Genomic DNA, 20,010 nt, shown 5'->3' on the forward strand with positions numbered 1-20,010 from the left:
AAAAAAAAAAAGAATAATCAGGACTAACGAGATGGCTCAGCAGTTAAAGTGCTTACCTATTAAGTCTAAGGACCAGGTTTGATTCCCCAGCACCTATATAAGCCAGATGCACAAATGACACATGCATCTGGAGTTCGTTTGCAGTGGCTGAAGAACCTGACTAGTCCATTCACATTCCTTTACTCTGCCTCTCTCTCTCACAACTAAATAAAAAGGAAAAAAAAAGAAAAAAAGGACAGAAAAAAAGAGGCCCTGATATGTTGATTCTCTATCTGCTGTGTGCCCTTTTTTTCTCTCTCTCAATCTCTCTCTCACATGCACACACACACACACACACACAAAATAAATAAATAAATAAATAAATAAATAAATAAATAAATGAATAACAAAAGTTTTAAATGATTCTGGACCATTAAAAATATTAAACTGGCTGGGTATGGTGGTGTACGCCTTTAATCCCAGCACTCGGGAGGCAGAAGCAGGTGAATCAGCATGAGTTCAAGGCCACCCTGAGACTACATACTGAATTCCAGGTCAGCCTCAGAGCTAGATGAGACCCTACCTCAAAAACAAAACAAAACAAAATAAGAATAATAATAATAAACTATTCATGGAACCACATATTGAATTTCTCCTAATTTTAATATTAGACTTGGTAGATTTCACCACTGACACATTTTAAGAATACTGTACTTATTATGTTATATTTATGCATTCAAATATACCTGTAACTATTAATATGACAAGCTCTGGAATGATACTCTTAATAAGTCATTAAGCTAATAAAATGTCTATTACATTATCGAATGGTTTCATCTACCTTTAAGTTCCATAGAAATGTTAATGTCTCTCTATCCATGCAGAAAAAAGGTACACATTGTAATAAGAAATTCTATTTATTTTACATGGACCATCAGCGAGAAAGACAGTCATTGAAAAAGTATCAAATATTTCAGATGTGTTTTCTAAATATATTTGACTCTGAATGGTTCTTACACAGCTAGAAATTTCTTCTTGGAAATTAACATCTAGGACACTTCATGATTTCACCTTTGGCTTTTGGCTGTCAGATTTTGTCATAATCCATATATCAATAAATCTATGCTAAATCCTGAATATATTCTTTCAAGTCAAAATTATCATTAGAAAATAAATCTTGTAATATTGTTATACATTGTGATTCAATTTTGAAATGACTAAATTTTTCAAAAGCTCAAACACAACTCATCTGGTAATTAATTTATCTCATATTTGAAATTAGATAAAAGTGCAATGAGGGCTGGAGAAATGGCTTAGCGGCTAAGCGCTTGCCTGTGAAGCCTAAGAACCTCGGTTCGAGGCCCGGTTCCCCAGGTCCCACGTTAGCCAGATGCACAAGGGAGCGCACGCGTCTGGAGTTCGTTTGCAGAGGCTGGAGGCCCTGGCACGCCCATTCTCTCTCTCTCCCTCTATCTGTCTTTCTCTCTGTGTCTGTCGCTCTCAAATAAATAAATAAAAAATTTAAAAAAAATAAAATAAAAAAATAAAAAAAAATAAAAGTGCAATGAAGGAGTAATATGAATAACTTAAAAGCTAAATATTCTGCTGTTATTTTGCATTCATTATCTTCTGCCATTTCTCCCCAAATTTTCATCGTTTCCCAAAAAAATTATACTTGCTGTTTGTTATCTCTATTTTAACTTCAATGTTATCAATTTCCTTCATAATTATTCTTTTAGAAAGCTTTCTGGTGATAGGAAAAGTAACCAAAAATTCTAACAATTAAAAAAAAAAAAACTACCGGGCGTGGTGGTGCATGCCTTTAATCCCAGCACTCGGGAGGCAGAGGTAGGAGGAGCGCCGTGAGTTCAAGGCCACCCTGAGACTACAGAGTTAATTCCAGGTCAGCCTGTACCAGAGTGAGACCCTACCTCAAAAAACCAAAAAAAAAAAAACCTCTTAAAAGTATATCTGCCACATCAAAAATAAATGAACAAGATTTCCCCCATCTTGGTGGTAATTTTAGTTTTAGTTTAATTCATATAAAATAGAAAGCTTGTACTTAAACTATTTATTTTGTCCAATATATACATTTTACTATCTTAATTATTCTCTTGAAATCCAAATTATTATAATATATGTTTTAAACACTTTTTCTTTTCTTTTCTTTTTTTTTTTTAAACTGGGTCTCACTCTAGCTCAGGCTGGCCTGGAAATCACTATGTAGTCTCAAGGTGGCCACCTCCCAAGTGCTGGGATTAAAGACATGCTTTGTTTAAAACACATTTAAAACCTGCTTCATTGACATAATAATGATGCTTTGCATCTCTCACTGGGATAGAGAGTAAGAAGATATTAGGTGAGAAAGAGGCAGGCAAAAAGAAGACAGGTTTTAATTCTTTTGGGAAATTAGATACAGGGGTACAAGGTTGATATAATCAATATTCAATTTTCATGAAAATTTGCCCTCATATTGTACTTAGTGGAAGATTAATAAAGTATATCAAAGGCTTTTTATGAAAAGACTTCCACTATTTGCCAATAATATAGCTGTAGAGATTTTGCATATATATATTGTCAACTTCTATACTTACAGATAATAAATCATGGTATTTTCCTTTACTCCCCTACTTTCCCCTTCATAACTCTGCTCTCAATCATATACCCTCCCCTGTCCATTAGTCTCTCTTTTAATTCTATGTCATATTTTTTTTCTCCTATTATGATGGCCTTGTATAGGTATTGCTAGGCACTATGAGGTCATGGATGTCTAGGCCTGACAGTTGTACGTAAGGAGTGGTACCCTTCCTTTGGCTCTTACATTTTTTCCACCACCTCTTCTGCAATGTACCCTGAGCCTTGGAGGGTGAGATAATCTCTGTTGAATGATGGACTTTTTCTGAGCACCATGTTTCCTTTTGGGTCATCCCAGTGGTCATCACCATCTGAAAAGAGAAGCTCCTCTAACCAGAAGTGACAGTAGAATTAATATATGAATGTGAATATGAAATGTAGTGTTTTCAGGGAAATTTGGTGAGAATAATATATGCATTTTTCCAGATAAGAGCAGGCTTTATACCCCTAAGGCTCATGACCACCCCTGCCATAGGCTTTTGATTAGGTTTTCAGTACCTAATATAGTACTCACATAGTGCGGGCCTGCAGTCCAATTAAAGAGCAGTTGGTTTCCCCCAGAGCAAACATACAACCATTGCACTCATTCAGTCATTTGGCCTGTCTGGCCAAACTTGAGGCTTTCAGTGTCCACTGTTTTCACCACTGATGACATCTGTCTACCATAAGGTTGGATACAGTGCAGCCTTTTCCATCTTTCACTTGGCTGTGCTACAGGGAGAAGGTTTTTTGCTCAGCACCAGCTCAATTTCTCAGTGACTTTCCCCCTCAGGCATGTGACATTTTCAACAATAGGGTCTTACCATCTCTTTCTTCTGGGAAGCCAAGGGCCTTGGCAATAGCTTATACTGTTTTGAAGGCAGCAGGGATCTCCTTGGCCAAAAACTCACTGGAAGGTATCATATCCCTGGTACTGAAAATTTTCTAGTAACAACCTATAGCTAATGGATGTGCATTATCCAAGAGAGTAGATTTTCATATGTCTTATTCAGAATATCTAGAATTTTGATTGATTCTCACAACCACCCTTTTTTTATACAATCTCTTCCCCTGACCTCACTTAGGCCTTTCCCTCCCCTGTAATCTGTCCTTCTACACACACACACACACACACACACACACACACACACACACACACACATATATATATATTACCATCCCCTTAAGACCTTCCCTCTCCTCCCTCCCTTATATCCTTTCTATAGCTTATGGGCCTCTGCTACTGATTTTTGGTTCCAGCTCACACACAAGTCTATACATTTGTACATAGGATCCACATGAAAGAGAACATGCATCATTTGGCTTTCTAGGCCTGGGTTACTTCACTTAGGATAATCCTTTCCAGATCCATCCATTTCCTTGCAGATTTCATAATTTCATTTTTCTTTAACACTGAATAGAACTCCATTGTGTAAATGTACCACATCTTCTTTATCCATTCATCTGTAGATGGACATCTGGGCTGGTTCCATTTCCTAGCTATTGTGAATAGAACAGCAATAAGCATGGTTGTACAAGTATCTCTAATATAGTGAGAAGAGTCATTAAGATATATGCCTAGTAGTGCTATAGCTGGATCATATGATAAATCTGTTTTTAGCTGTCTCAAGAATCTCCACATGATTTCCACAATGGCAGTACCAGATTACATTCCCACCACCAGTGTAGAAGGGTTCTGCTTTTACCACATCCTCGTCAACATTTATGGTCAATTGTTTTCTTGATTGATGGTAACCATTCTGACAGGAGAGAGATGGAATATCAAGGTAGTTTTAACTTGCATTTCCCTGATGCCTAAGGATGTAGAGCACTTTTTTAGATGTTTATATTCCATCTGTATTTCTTCTGGTGAGAACTTTCTATTTAGTTCCATAGACTATTTTTAACTAGATTGTTTGATTTCTTATTATTCTGTTTTTTTTAGTTATTTGTATATTCTGGATATTAATCCTTGGTCACTTGTTTAGCTGGCAAATATTTTCTCCCATTTTGTGGGTTGTCTTTTTGCTCTATTCAGTGTCCTTTGCTCTACAAAAGCTTTGTAATTTCATGATATCCCAGTGGTTGAATAGTGGTTTTATTTTCTGAGCAATTGAGATTATATTCAAAAAGTCATTGCCTATGCCAATATGTTGAAGTTTCCCCTACCTTTTCCTCCAGCAATTTCAGAATTTCAGATCTGATATTAAGGTCCCTGATCCACTTGGATTTGATTTTTGGGCATGGAGAAAGTCAAATATCAATTTTCATCTTTCTACATATAGATATCCAGTTTTCCCAGTAGCACCTGTTGAAAAGGCTGTCTTTTCTCCAATGAATATTTTTGGCATTTTTGTCAATAATCAGATGACTATAGCTGTCTGAATGATATCTGGGTCCTCTATTCTCTTCAATTGATCTACACATCTGTCTTTGTGCCAATACCATGCTGTTTTTGTTACTATGGCTTTGTAATATAGCTTAAAATTGGGTATGGTGATACCACCAGCCTTATTTTTGTTGCTCACAATCATTTAGGCTATTTGAGGTTTTTTTGTGCTTCCAAATAAAATTTAGGATTATTTTTTTCTATTTCTGTGAAGAATGCCATTGAAGTTTTAATGTGGATTGCATTAAATGTATAAATTGCTTTTGGTAAGAATGACAGTTTTGTAATATTGATTTCTAATCCAAGAACATAGGATGTCTTTCCACTCTCTTGTGTCTTCTGCAATTTATCTTTTGAATGTTTAAAGTTCTCATTGTAGAGTTCCTTCATTTACTTGGTTAACTTTATTCCAATGTTCTTTCTTTATTTATTTTTTGAAGGAATTGTGAATGGGAGATATTCCCTGATTTTATCTGCCACATGTTTGTTGTTAGTATATAAGAAAGCTACTGACTTCAGTGTATTTATTTTGCATCCTGCCATATTGCCAAAAGTGTTTACCAATTCTAACAGTTTGCTAGTCGAATTTTAGGGTCATTTATGTATAGAATCATATCATCTGCAAGTAATGATTATTTGAAAGATTCCTTTCCAATTTGTATCCTTTTTTTGAGTGTCTCTTGCATTATTGCTATAGCTAAGACTTCCTGTACTATATTAAACAACATGGTGACAGTGGACACCCTTGTTTTGTTCCTTTATTTAGTGGAAAAGCTCCCAGTTTTTCTCTATTTAGTATTATGGTGGCTGTAGGTTTGTTATAAATAGCTTTTATTATGTTGAGATATGTTCCTTGTACCCAGTTTCTCTACTACTTTTACCATGAAAGAATTTTGGATTTTGTCAAATACCTTTTCTGCATCTATTGAGATGATCATGTGTTTTTCTTTTTCTTTCAGACCATTTATATGATGTATTACATTTATCAATTTGTGTATGTTGAACCATCCCTATATCCCTGAGATAAAGCCAACTTCATCAGGATGAATACTCTTTGATATATTCTTGTATTCTGTTTACTGATACTTTGTTCAGAATTTTTGCATCTATGTTCATGAGGGACATTGGTCTGTAATTTTCTTTTGTCTTCTGTTTTTGTCTAGATTTGGTATGAGGGTGATGTTGGCTTCATAGAAGGATCTTGGTAGAATTCCTTCCTTTTCTATTTTACAAAAAAGTTTAAGAAATAGTGGTATTAGTTCTTCCATGAAGGTCTGGTAAAATTCACCAGTGAATCCATCTGGGCCTGGAATTTTTGTAGTTGGGAAATTTTTTATAACTGCTTGGATCTCCATACTTGGTATAGGTCTACGTAAATGGTTTATCTTACCTGTATTTAATTTTGGTAGGTCATATGCATCAAGGAAATCATCCATTTCTTTCAGATTTTCAAACCTAGAGGCATATATATTCTTAAAGTATGCCCTTATAATTTCCTGAATTTCTATGGTATCTTTTGTAATGTTGCCTGTTTTCATCTCCAATTTTATTAATTTTTGTCTCTTCTCTATTTCTTCTGGTCAGATTTGCTAAGGGTTTATAAATCTTGTTTATCCTTTCAAACAACCAACTCTTTGTTTCATTGATTCTTTGGATCGTTTTTTGTTTGTTTGTTTGTTTTGTTTGGGGGGATTCTATTTTATTAATTTCTACCCTAATCTTTATTATTTCTTCTCATCTAGTGATTTTTGGTTTGCCTTGTTCTTTTTTTCCAAAGGACTTATGGTGAAGCATTAAATTGTTTATTTGTGAGCTCTCTAATTTCTTAATATAGCCACTTAGAGCTATAAATTTTCCTTAGGACTGCCTTCATTGTGTCTCAAAAGTTTTCATATGTTTATTATTATAATCATTTGATTCTACAAATTTATGGATTTACTTTTTGATTTCTTCAAAGACCCATTGATCATTCAACAGTGTACTGTTTAGTCTCCATGAATTTCTGTATGCTCTGTAGTGTTTCCAGTTGATGATTTGCAGTTTAATCCCATTGTGGTCAAATAAAGTACAGGGGATTATTACAATTTTCCTGTACCTGTTGAGATTTGCTTTGTGTCCTAATACATGGTCTATTTTAGAGAAAGTTCCATGTGCTGCTGAGAAAAAATGTATATTCTGCAGAATTTGGTTGGAATGTTCAGTAGATATCTATTAGGTCCATTTGTTCCATGACATCATTTAATCCAGAAGTCTCTGTTTATTTTTTGCTGTGATGACATGTTAGTTGATGAGAGTGGAGTATTAAAGTCACCCATTACAATTGTGTCTGATGTTATCTCTGACCTTAGGTCTAGTAGATGTGACAATCCACCTTCATATACTTTCAGGATATGAGTTTAAAGTGCCAGCCAGGTGTTGCTCTGTGCCCCAATTCAGTGACAGAAGTAATCCTAGGTGTTGAGTTTGCTTGCTAAGCAAATATTCTAGTGGACTAGGTGGAACAATTTACTGACAAATTCGAAACTTCAACTGAGCAACATACATATTCAATAAAAACCAGCACAAAGTATGAAATTGTGGGGATTAAAACAAACATATAGTCTTATAAAGCCAAAATCCCAAGGGTATGTGTTGTTCTACACCCTTAATCTTGTTATCTTGGAGGCAGAGATTTCTGTTTTGAATTGTGTTCCTGGTCAACCTGTGTCTGCATCAGGCCCTGCCCCCAGTAATGACAGAAGCAAAAGACAAAGGACCTAAAACTACGAAAGCATCAAAGGCAACAATATTCAACCTCCAAATACAGGTATTTGAAAATGGTAAAGCCAACCAAGAATATATAAATATATAACCCATAACCTTCCCTAACAAGGAAAAACAGATTAGCTCTTCTTTTTTTTTTTTTATTATTTATTTATTTATTTTCAGATTAGCTCTTCTGATGCAGGCCTATGTACTTTTTTTTTTTTTTCTTTTTTGGTAAATCAGGCTTGTTACCTTTTTGGGTGGCTTCCAATCTCACCAATTCTGAGTTCCCACCTCAATCTGATCCCTGTGTATTGTTCTGTAGAGCTGGAGCTCTGATCAGCTGTGCTGGCTGGGCTGCCTCTGGGGCTGAATAATGGAAGTTCAGGTTCTGATGGTTGGGGGATGGGAGAATTCAGACTTCTGTAGTTTCTCATGCAGTTCCACCTGTATCCCTTTCAGTAGCTCCCTAGTTTTTCTTCAGATCTCTTAACTTTGCAAGATAGCTGTAGAAGTTGAAAAATCCTATTGTTTGGTCACTGTTGCCGCTGTTTTGCACAAAGCCTGGGCAGTGTCATAAAATTTTAGAAATTGTTTCTGACCCTGTGTGTGTGTATGTGTGTGCAATGTGTATATGTGTGTACTATGAGATTAACTGCAGATGCAGAATAAAGAGTAATAAATGGGCTTTCCAATTTTTTTGTGTATAGTACTGGGAATCAAACCTAGGGCCCTATGCATTCTAGGCAACCTCTCTACAATTTACCTGTATCTGTAGCCCTTAACTGGGCTTTCTTCATTCTCATTTTTTTTTTTTTCTGTTTTATTCATCTGTATGTGGTTGTGATCTACATGCATATGTGCCTGGGTGTTGGCACATGTGCCTGGGGCTTGGCACACCTGTTTGTTGGGGGGGATTACATGTGGAGGCCAGATGTTGACTTCAACATTTTTCTCAAATTCTCTGCTCTTTGTTTATGGTTTTAAGGTTTCTCATTTGAATACAGTGCTAAATGATTCAACTAGTCTCAGTAACCAGAGTTTCCTGGAGGTCCCTGGTCTCCTAAGTGTGGGACAATCCACTCCAAATTTACATGGGTTCTGGGAATCAGAAGTCTACTTGTTTCACTGGCACAACTAGCGCTTACCCATTGAGAATTCTCTTCATTCTTTTATTTTTTTTTTTTTAAATTAGTTTTGTACTCAGTGAGTACAGTCAAGTTTGTACCATAGTTAGCCTCCTACCTATCTTCCCCCCTCCACAGAGTCCCTCCTTGTTGGGTATATGGGTCATTCATTGTGGGGTTAGCCATCAGTTATGGGCAGGAGGAAATGTCTCTGTGTATCGTGACCCAAATATGGCTCTGACATTCTTTCTGCCTCTTCTTCCGCAAATTTCCCTGAGCCACATTGGGTTCATTTTAAGTCTATTTCAGTGATGGGGTCTTAGGAGCCTCTGTGTCTCTGGATCTCTTGATTTGCATGAGTTGATTGTTCTCTGTGTCTATCTCCTTCAGCCTTGTGCTGGCACAAGGTTCACAAAGAACACAGCACTTTGCTTGTTTCCCCAATTATTCTTAGTTTCCTCTGTGGCCCTTTTGAGGTACGATCCTTAGGATATGCATCTATCTGAAAAAGAGAAGCATATTCTCCAGTAGAGAGTAAGGTTAGCACCAGATAAATGGGATAACCATTATTTTTTAGAGAGACTCTAATAGGTGTAGGCCCACTTGTAGCCCACTATTGGTCGTAGCTTGATAATGGAGAGCAGGCTCATTTTTGCATATGGTTCTGACTTGCTTTCCAGTTCCATCAATGGGTTCCATTCCACTGAGCAGATCAGTTAGCCAAATCATGAGCAGTTGGTTTACCATCATGGATGTGTGCCACTATTGCACTTGTGTGAGCATCAGGTCAGGTTGTTTTCTGCTAAGTAGGTTAGACCATGAGTTGCTTGGACAGATTTTGATTGTTCCTTTTGTTCCCAGTTGCTCATATAGCAACTTCTGGCACTAGATGAGCTAACTGTCTGGGAACTGACTCTCTTTCAGCTTCCAGCCATGTCACTCTGTGTTACATGCCAATAGCATGTGGTATCTTCAGCAGTAGGGTCTTACCACTAATCTTTGGTGGGTCACCAAGTACTCTGACAGAAATCTGTTTTCTTTTGGGAAACCTTGTAGGTCACTCTGTTCGAAAGCTCATTGTGTATGATAGCCACTTCCTTGTACTGGGAGTTACAAGTCAGTGCCCAAGAAAGGAAGGAATAAAAGGATAAGCAATATAAAAGAGAAGAGAGAAGAGAGAGAAGAGGGAGGGAGAAAGGGAAAGAGAAAGAGAAACAGGAACAGGAGAAGATTAAGATCAGTTTTCATTGTACCTTCTGCAGGGCCTTGTGATTCAGGTATTCCTGCTAAGGGCCTGGTGAAGATTCAACTATATGCTCTGCTTTAGGGTGTAGAATTTATGGTACCATTGCCATTTGGGTCCAGTTTGGTATCCCCCACCTACCCCCTTGCCCTCCTCTTCCTCTCCACCCACCCTATTGTCCAGTCCTCAAGATGCTTGGTAAGTATGTTGGCATCTCAGGTAGATTCAGGTTAGCAGCTATAGATGAGTGAGACTGTGTGGCAATTATCTTTCTATGATTGGATGAGTTCACTGAGAATGATCTGTACCAGGTTTGACTGTTTTTCTTCAAATGTCCTTGTGTCATTTTTCCTAACTGCTGTGTAGAATTCCATTGTGTATCTATACCACATCTTAATTATCCATTTGTTTAATGATGGACATCCAGGTTGATTCCAGCTCTTAGTTATTATGAATTGAGCAGCTATAAACATAGTTGAGCAAATCTCTCTGATCTGAGGTGTGGAGCTATTAGGGTACATAGCCAGTAAGGGAATAACTGGGTCTGTTGATAAGCTTTTTTAGGAGTCTCCATATTGCTTTCCCACCAACAGTGGATAAGGGTTCCTATTTAACCACATCCTCACCAGCATATATTGTCATTTGATTTTTTGATGGATGTTTGCTATCCTTCCTGGGTAAGGTGGAATCTCATAATTGTTTTAATTTGCATTTCTCTGATGATTAGTGATGATGAACCTTTTCTTAAGTGTGTGTCTTCCTCTGTGAACTGCCTGCACAGTTCTTTGCCCTATTTTGTGAGTGGGTTGCTTGACTTTTAATTGTTTAGGCTTTTGAGTTCTTTGTAAATTCTAGAGATTAGGCCTCTGTCAGTTGGATATTCAGCAAATATTTTCTCCAATTTGTGGGTTATATATTGGCTCTGCTTATTGTATGTTTGTCTGTGAAGAAACTTTTCAGCTTCATGTGATCTCATTGCTCGAATGGTTGTTTTAGATCCTGTGCTACTGGGGTTTTGTTCAGGAAGTCTTGTCCCATTCATACATCATAGAATGTCCCTTCTGTATTTTCATCCAATAGTAGGCAAGTTTCCAGTCTCATATTGTGGTCTTTGAACCATTTGGACTTGATTGTTGTACATGGTGAGATGTATGGATCAAGTTTCAATTTCCTGTATATGGTTATCCAGTTTGTCCATCACCATTTGTTGAAGATGCTGTCTTTTTTTCCCCAGACTATATTGTTATGGCCTTTGCCAAATATCAAGTAGCTATATTTACTTGACCCAAAGTCTGGGTCCTTGATTCTATTCCATTGGTCTATACTCTTGTTTTTATGCCAGTATCATGCTATTTTTACTACTATGGCTATGTAATATAGCTTTAGATAAGGTATAGTGATGCCTCCAGAGGTGTTTCTTTTGATGAGGATATGCTTGGATATTAGAGGCCTTCTGCTTTTCCACATGAATTTTGAGGTCAATTTTTCTATCTCTGTGAAGAATGATGTTGGAATTTTGATGGGAATTGCACTAACTCTATAGATTGCCTTTGGAAGGATTGCCATTTTCACATTTGTTAATTCTGCCTATCCAGGAGCATGGGAGATCTTTCCATTTTCTGAAGTCCTCCTCAATTTCTTTTTTGAGTGTTTTTATGTTTTCATTGTGTTTAATGTTATTCCAAGGTATTTCATTTTTTTTGTTGCTATTTAAAATGGGACAATGTCACTTATTCCTTTCTCTGTATCTTTGCCATTTGTATATATAAAGGCTACTGATTTAGGGGCATTGATTTTGTATCCTGCTACTTTGCTAAAGGAGTTAATCACTTTATGAGTTTCAGGATAAAGGCTCTTGAGTCTCTTACATATAGAATCAAGTCATCTGTGAATGGAGCTAACTTAACTTCTTCCTTTCCAAATTGTATCTCTTTTATTCCTTTCTCCTATATCATTGCTTGAGCTAGGACTTCCAGTACTATATTGAAGAGCAGAGCTAAAAGTGAATACCCCTGTCTGGTTCCTAATCTCAGTGGAAATTCCTCCAGTCTCTCTCCATTAAGTATTATTTGGGCTTTAGGAGCTTTATATATAGCCTTTATTATTTTAAGATATAAACTGACTATGACAATTCTCTCCAACATTTTGATCATTAAGTGATGTATTTTGTCAAGGGCCTTTTCTGCATCTATCTAAAAGATCATGTGGTTTTTATGTTTAACCTTGTTTATGTGGTGTATTGCATTCACAGATTTATATATCTTGAACCTCCCCTGTGTTCCTCGTATGAATCTCACTTGATCAAGGTGGATAATAGATTTGATGTGTTGTTGGATTAGGTTTGCGAGGATTTTGTTCAGGATCTTTGTGTGTAAGTTCATCAGGGAACTAAGCCTATAGTTTTCTTTTCTTGTGGCATCTCTACCTGGTTTTGGTATTAGGGTGATACTAGCTTCATAGAGGGAGGTGGGGTTCTTTCCATGTTCTCCAATTATGTGGCACAGTTTGAGAAAGATTGGTTGAGTTCTTCCATGAAGGTCATAAAATTCAGCTGAAAAGCCATCTGGTCCTGGACTCTTCTCTTTGGGGCATTTGTTGTTGTTGTTGTTGTTGTTGTTGTTGTTGTCGTTTTATTACCTTTTCATTCTCGATGGATGTGATAATTTTGATAAGGAGATTAGTCTGCTCTGAGTTTAGCTTTGGTAGATTGTATGTGTCCAGGAATTTGTCTATTTCCTTCATATTATTTATAGGTTCTTAGAGTTTGCAGTGTCCCATTCCAGGCCCTTCTTGCTTTCAGGGCTTTCATTGAAAAGTCTGAAGTAATTCTGATGTGGTTACCTTTAAATGTGATGTGCTGTATTTCCCTAGCTGCTTTTAGCATTTTCTCGTTGGTGTCAATGTTTAGAGTCTTAATGACAATATGTCTTGGAGAGTTTCTCCTTTCGTCCAATCTGTTTGGAGTTCGATAAGCTTCTTATACCTTGATGGGCCTTTCTTTTGAGAGAGTAGGAAAGTTTTCTTCGGTCATTTTGTTAAATAAGTTCTCCATGCCTTTGGTCTGAATTTCTTCCCCTTCTGATATTCCCATGATCTAAATATTAGGATGTTTAAGGGTATCCCACAATTCCCTCATGTTCTTTTCACAGACATTTTTGAACTTATTGAAACTTTTGAAGTCTCAAACTGTTTCTTCTGTTTCATTTTTCAGTTCTGAGTTTCTATCCTCCACATAGCTGACTCTATTCTTGAGAGCTTCTAAAGAGTTTTGGGCTTGTTCAATCAGGTTTGCATTTTCTACTACTTTTCTATGTATGGTTTCCATCCCTCTGTCAAGTTTCCTTTTCACATCATTTTTTGATGCTTCTTGCAATTCAGCCTTGCATTTTTTTAATCTTCAACTCACATAACCAGTTGTTTTTTGAGGTTCTTTTTCTTTTTTTTCTTTTCGCTCTCCTTCATATCCTTCAACTGTTTTTGGACCCCTTCCTATCTATTAGATCTAGTCTAGTGATGGCAGCATCCACACAATTATCCATCCTTCCCGCATTTCTGCAAATTTTACCAGTAGCTTGGTCAGAGTTCCATTGCTTATAACTTCATTTTGGGGTTATAATCCTAATGTATTTTCTATGTTTTGATCAGCAACTTCCATTGTAGGACTGGGCAATCTTTTGGATTTACTTGCATTTGATTTTTTTTTTTATGTTATTCCTTTGGTGTTTTGGTCTTCCCATCTCAGTTTAGGGGCAGGGAAAGTGGGACTGTGGTGTGATGGGCTAGGGAAGTGGTGCCCCTTGCAGAGAGAGTGCATGGAGGGGTCTGAGGTCATGCAGGGTTGGGCAGACCTGGTCTGAAGTTAACTGTGGGCAGGCCGTGCAGGGCAGAGTGGATCTGAGGTCACTTGGGGTGGAGCGATTCTGTGGTTGCACGCATTTGCAGTGGAGCAGAGGGTGGGTTTGCGAGGTTACACGGGAGCACAAAATAGGCGGGTCTGAGGTTGTGCCCTGGCTGTTCGCACTGGAAGTTGTGTGAGGTCGCTGGGGTGGGGCAGAGCGGAATAGGTCTGAGTTTGTGTGTGAGTGGCCAGAGCAGAGCAGGTCTGAGGTCACGGCGGGCAAGGGGGGCGGTATCCGAGGAACCCCACCCCCACCCCCCTGTGCAAAGCAGCGCATGTGGAACCACACTGCCCAGGGCCCCTTTGCCTGCAGTTAGTGCCGGACTAACCTGAGGCTGGGACGATGGCTAGGATTTGGGGGGGGGGGGGTTAGGGGACTGATGGGCTACCTGAGAATGAGGGAATCAGCCCATTCCCATTTTTGCCTCTTTGCGCCCTCCCACTGGTGGTCTACCCTTAATGCGTTGCCTTTCCTTCCCTGGGAAGCACAGCATGGATAGGCAGACACCACCTTGACCGCTCTCCTCACTCTCTTAACTTGGGATTTTTCCAACAAGGTATATTGTAAATTTTTTGAGTGAAAAATAAATAATTATAAAAATAAAGTAAATACATAATATGTTTAAGCTCAGTCAAATAAGGGTAAACCTATTTGAAGTAAGGATATATTAAAATGAATGAATATAATATTTAGTAAAACATATTCTAAAGCAAATCTCAGAAGACCATTACATGTAAAAACAAACATAAGTAAGTCCTGTACCTGTAAGATAATTTGAAACTTTTCATACATGTCAAGGAAAATATTTTTGAAAAAAAAATAAAAATTAAAACTACACATTGATCCTACATTTGAGTGAGTATACATAGATATGTAAATATACATGCCATACCTATTAGCTTTGCTTCTAAAAAGTACTCTTGGTCTAATTATTATGATGCAAACTGCAGTCACACCACTCTGGAAGTTGAGGGAGGAGAATCTTATTCAAGACCGGCCTGGGAAAGCATAATAGTACCCTCTGTTAAGTTTTAAAAGTAAATGAATGTCATATATATATATATATATATATATATATATATATATATATATATATATATATATATAATTTCTGAAATAGCACAGAACCCCTGGGGCAAGAAAAAAATGTCAATTCTATAGGTTGGAAAGGGAATGTTCATAATAAAATCTCAAAGATCACATAACACATAGAAAAAATGCTCAAGAACAATGGAGACTATTCACAAAGAAAGAGAATGGAGATAGAGGATTATCCCATAGTGCACTGCTAAAGGTGCTTCTCTAACCTCTCATTCATTCTGCATTTACTATTTGATGTTTTCCTTTGGAAACAGATTTTCCTTTTCACTCATTCATGATTTACTCATTCAAATATTCCATAAAAACATAGACTCATGAATTCCTACTTTTTATGCATTGGATATTTCAATATTTTTTATGTAGATGTAAAATTTCCCTGGGATTTATAGAGGGAGAAGAGTGAGAGAGAAAGAAAGAAACTATCCCATTGAAAAACAAGTTTAAGCTTTACTCTCCTGGATTTAAGTACATGATAAATGCATTTCACTTGATCAGTTAGTGAGAATAAAGTAAGTAGACTTCTGTGTGCTATTTAATTGTGACTGAAGTAAAATAGAGTTCCTTCCAAAAAATCAGAATAAAATTGTCTCTAAAGCATTAAAATACAACTTAAAAGCCTCTTTGGTATTCTAGGAGAAAACTATCCATGAAAAATTATTTTTCCTAAATGTAATTTATTCAATTCAATTTAATCTAAATAAATTAAAAATCTCATTGTTGCAATAAATGCTTAATAAGAGTTAAGTACTAATTTTTAAATGTTTTTTAATGTATTTATTTAGAGTATATGTGTAAGAGAGAGGGAGTCAGTTGGGGGGGCAAGTAATAGAGGGAGAGAGAGGCAGATAACAGAGACAGAAAGAGAGAACTGGTGTGCTGGGGCCTCTAACCATTGCATATGAACTCCCAATGCATGTGCCATCTTGTGAATCTGGCCTATGTCGGTACTGGGGAATTGAACCTGGGTTGTTAGGCTTCTGAGGCAAGCACCTTAACTGCTAAACCATATCTCTAGTCCTGTTTTGTTTTTTTTTTTTTTTTAGATTGATTTTATTTTTATTTCGTTTAAATATTTATTTATTTATTTGAGAGACAAAATGGGCATTCCAGGGCCTCCTGCCACCATAAACAAACTCCACATGCATGCAACACTTCCACGCACCCAGCTTTATGTAATCAAGCCTGGGCCATCAGGCAATCAGACCTTGCAAACAAACATCTTTAACCACTAAGCTATCTCTCCAGCTATGATCTGATTTCTAAATTACTGTCATTGAAAATGCATAAGTTCATTGAAACAAGTCTTTGATTGGTAGATAATTGAATTGTTTCCAGATATGTTGCTATTAGGAATAGAACAAGATAGTATTTTTTTTTAATTTTTTTTAAATTAGTTTTCTATTCAACAAATACAGGCAGTTTGGTACCATTATTAGGCTCATCCGTGACCTACCCCCTCCCCAATGGCCCCTCCTTGTTGATGTATACGAGTCGACCATTGTGGAATTAGCCCACAGTTATTGGTATGATAAATGTCTCTGCATATCATGACCCAACATGTGGCTCTGACATACTTTTTGCCCCTCTTCCACAAAATTCCCTGAGCTATGTTGGGTTCATTTTTGGTCTGCTTCAGTGATGAGGTGTTGGGGGACCTCTGAGGCTCTGGCTCTCTGATTAGGTAGAAGTTGATTTTTGTCTGTGTTGGTCTCTTCCCCCTTGTGCTGGTATCTGGTTCATCAGGAAAACAGCACCCTTGCTTGTTTTGCCAATTTTCTTTAGTTTCAGCCAGGGCCTTTTTGAGGTATGATGGGGTGGCTCTCTCCTTAGGATCTACATCTATCTTTCTTTCCCAGGTATTTTGCAGGGCAGCTAGGCAGTCACCATCTTGGCTGGAAGTCCCCTGTTGTTTTTTAATTAGTAATATGCATTGTAACCATCATAAGTCCAGATTAAAAAGAGAGAGAGAGAGAGAGAGAGAGAAAGAACACTGGAGATTGACAGACCATTCACATTAAGTTTCTGGAAATCCTTTTCCCTTTTGATACCTTCCAAATATCCTCTACCAAGTGAATAATATTTTGAACCCATTGATTATCAACGAATTTACATACTTCTCCACCTGCTGTGAATATGGTGACACATGAGTGCAGTTGATTTTGCTACAAAGATTTAACAAAGAAGAGGACTTTAAAAATTGTTTTTTTTAATTAAATAGTTTTGTATTCAGTAAATACAGACAGTTTGGTACCATTATTAGGCTCATCCGTGACCTACCCCCTCCCCTTGGCCCCTCGTTGTTGAGGTATATGGATCATGCATTGTGGAGTTAGCCCACAGTTATGGGTAAGATAAATGTTTCTGTATATCATGACCCAACATGTGGCTCGAGCAGGAGGATTTTAATATCAGTAAAATACCATTTAGTCCATGGGCAATTTAATCTTTTTTTTTTCAGATAGAATATAATTGAAGGTTTATTGTGATATAATAGTTATAAATAGACAAAAATAGTTACATAATTAATATCAATAATATTTATAAACTTCACAGCAATTATTTACTCAAACACATTCCTTTGTAAATTTGACACCTAAGAAATATTTAGTCAGAAGAATATTTTGGAAGGATGGTTTCTTTTAAAAGGTTGAAATGGATATGCTAGCATTTATTTAAGTCAAAAGCCTTAATTTTATGCTTGGCAGATGGGTATGTGGATAAAGTACTTGACTCACAAGCATAAGGGCTTAAGTTTGATGCCCCAGGGACCACATAAATGCCAGATGTGGTGGCCTGATCTTCTCTGCCCAGTTCTGGGGAAGAAGAGACAAGAGGACCCATGGAGGTCACTGACAATCCAGTCTAGCTTAATCATTGAAATTCAGGTTAATGAGATACCTTGTAAAACGGGTGATATACCTGACAATGACATCTGAGGTGGCTCTCTGGCTCCATATGCATGAGAACAAATGTGTTCCCAAGCACATATGAATGTATATACACACAAGAAGCACATATAGGGCTGGAGAGATGGCTTAGAAGTTAAGGTACTTGCCTACAAAACCAAAAGACCTTGTTTCAATTGTCCAGGACCCATGTAAGCCAGATGTACAAGGCGGCACATGTGTCTGGAGCTATTTTGCAGTGGATGGAGGCCCTGACACGCCCATTCATTCTCTCCCTCTCACTCTCTCTGCCTGCATCTTTCTCTCTTTAAAATACATAAATAAGAATAAAATATTTAAAAATGCTCACATAGAATGCACAAATTAAAAATATTACTGTATATTTATATTATATTATTTTGTTATATTGTTTATTTGATTATATAATTATATATAAATTATACATGTAAAATGCAACTTCTTGGTGGATTTTTTTATATCTTCTTTTCCTCCCTCTAGACATTTAAGTAATTGTGAAGCTGGGAGCCATGAAACCTTTGGGGAATTGGATACAATGCAATACAAAGTTGTACTTTGTCTACATGGAGAAAATTGCCTCAGCAATACTTGGAAATATAACTGCTTCTGGAAAGGTAACCTACATCAACATTCTATCTTTAAACATGGAAGCTTCTAATTTATACCCCCAAGCCTGTAATAATCTACAATATACAAAAAGAAAAAGAAAAAAAAAAAAAACAGAAAGGTCATGGGCAGTTTCTAAACATATAAAAGAAGTTAGTAACAAATAAAGTAATGTTTTCATCAGTTTACTAAATATTGCTTGCATTTCAATGCATTTTATGTTTTGCTTTTATAAAATGGAATTAATATATAAAATGTTCATATAGATATAATATACAGGAAATGCATTGGTGTACGATTAAAATGCTATTTCTACTGTGTGTGTGCGTGCGTGTGTGTGTGTGTGTGTGTATGCATGTGTGTGTGTGTGTATGTTTACCGCTTATATGATAGAACTCAGTAAATGCCCTTACAAATTTAAAATTCAAACAGGAAACATAACTGAAATTACTGTTAAATTGCTCCACAAAATAAAATCTTTGCAAACATAAGTGCAAACTTCATCAAAGATATTAGACTTCTAAACTTCTGATGTGAAGACAATTTATTAAACAAAAAATACTATGTTGAGAGCTGGGCATAGTGGCACACACCTTTAGCCTTTGGGAGGCAGAGGTAGGAGGATTACTGAGAGTTCGAGGCCACCCTGAGACTACATAGCTAATTCCAGGTCAGCCTGGACCAGAGTGAGACCTTACTTCAAAAAATAACAAAACAAACAATTATTGTTTTGCAATATTATGATTTAAAAAAATGTATTAAAATCTCCCATCTCAAGTGATTGATGCTTACAGTTCTGTATCCATATGGACTGCTATTTAAGGGTAGCTAGTTATGTGAGTCTTAATATTAGATTTTCTGTTGATAGGAGTAAAAATGCTTAACAATGGAAGCAAGATTCATGTGGTGGTTTGAATGAGATGTTCCCCTCTAAACTCACTTGTTCTGAATACTTGGTTCCCAGCTGAAGACAATTTGGAGGTAGAGCCTTTGTAATGTGCTGGAGCCTGCTGGCTGAAAGGGTTCGAGCCTGATGGGGAGTGAGGATTCAGGAAAGACAGAAGAAAGAGTGAAAGCATGGACTCCAGTCCAGGGCTGAAGCCAGGACTGAAGACATGGTTTATTTCATAGCATTCCTTTTTATATCTTTTTTACAAACAGTTTTTCCATGGACAAAGATTTTATGAGTTTTACAAGTTCCTATCAAAAAACCTTCCTGTTACAGAGTTTTTGCATTTCAATCATTTCTCAGTACAAAGGACCAGCCAAATGGCTGAAGATACCTAATCTTGCTTACAGGTAGGCTGTTTATGGTTGTGCTAATGTCTTGCTGCCAGAGGGCTTCCGACACTGAAGATACACATCTTACTTGCAGGAAGGCTGT

The sequence above is a fragment of the Jaculus jaculus genome, chromosome 8, assembly GCF_020740685.1.
Source record: "Jaculus jaculus isolate mJacJac1 chromosome 8, mJacJac1.mat.Y.cur, whole genome shotgun sequence".
Taxonomy (NCBI): domain Eukaryota; kingdom Metazoa; phylum Chordata; class Mammalia; order Rodentia; family Dipodidae; genus Jaculus; species Jaculus jaculus.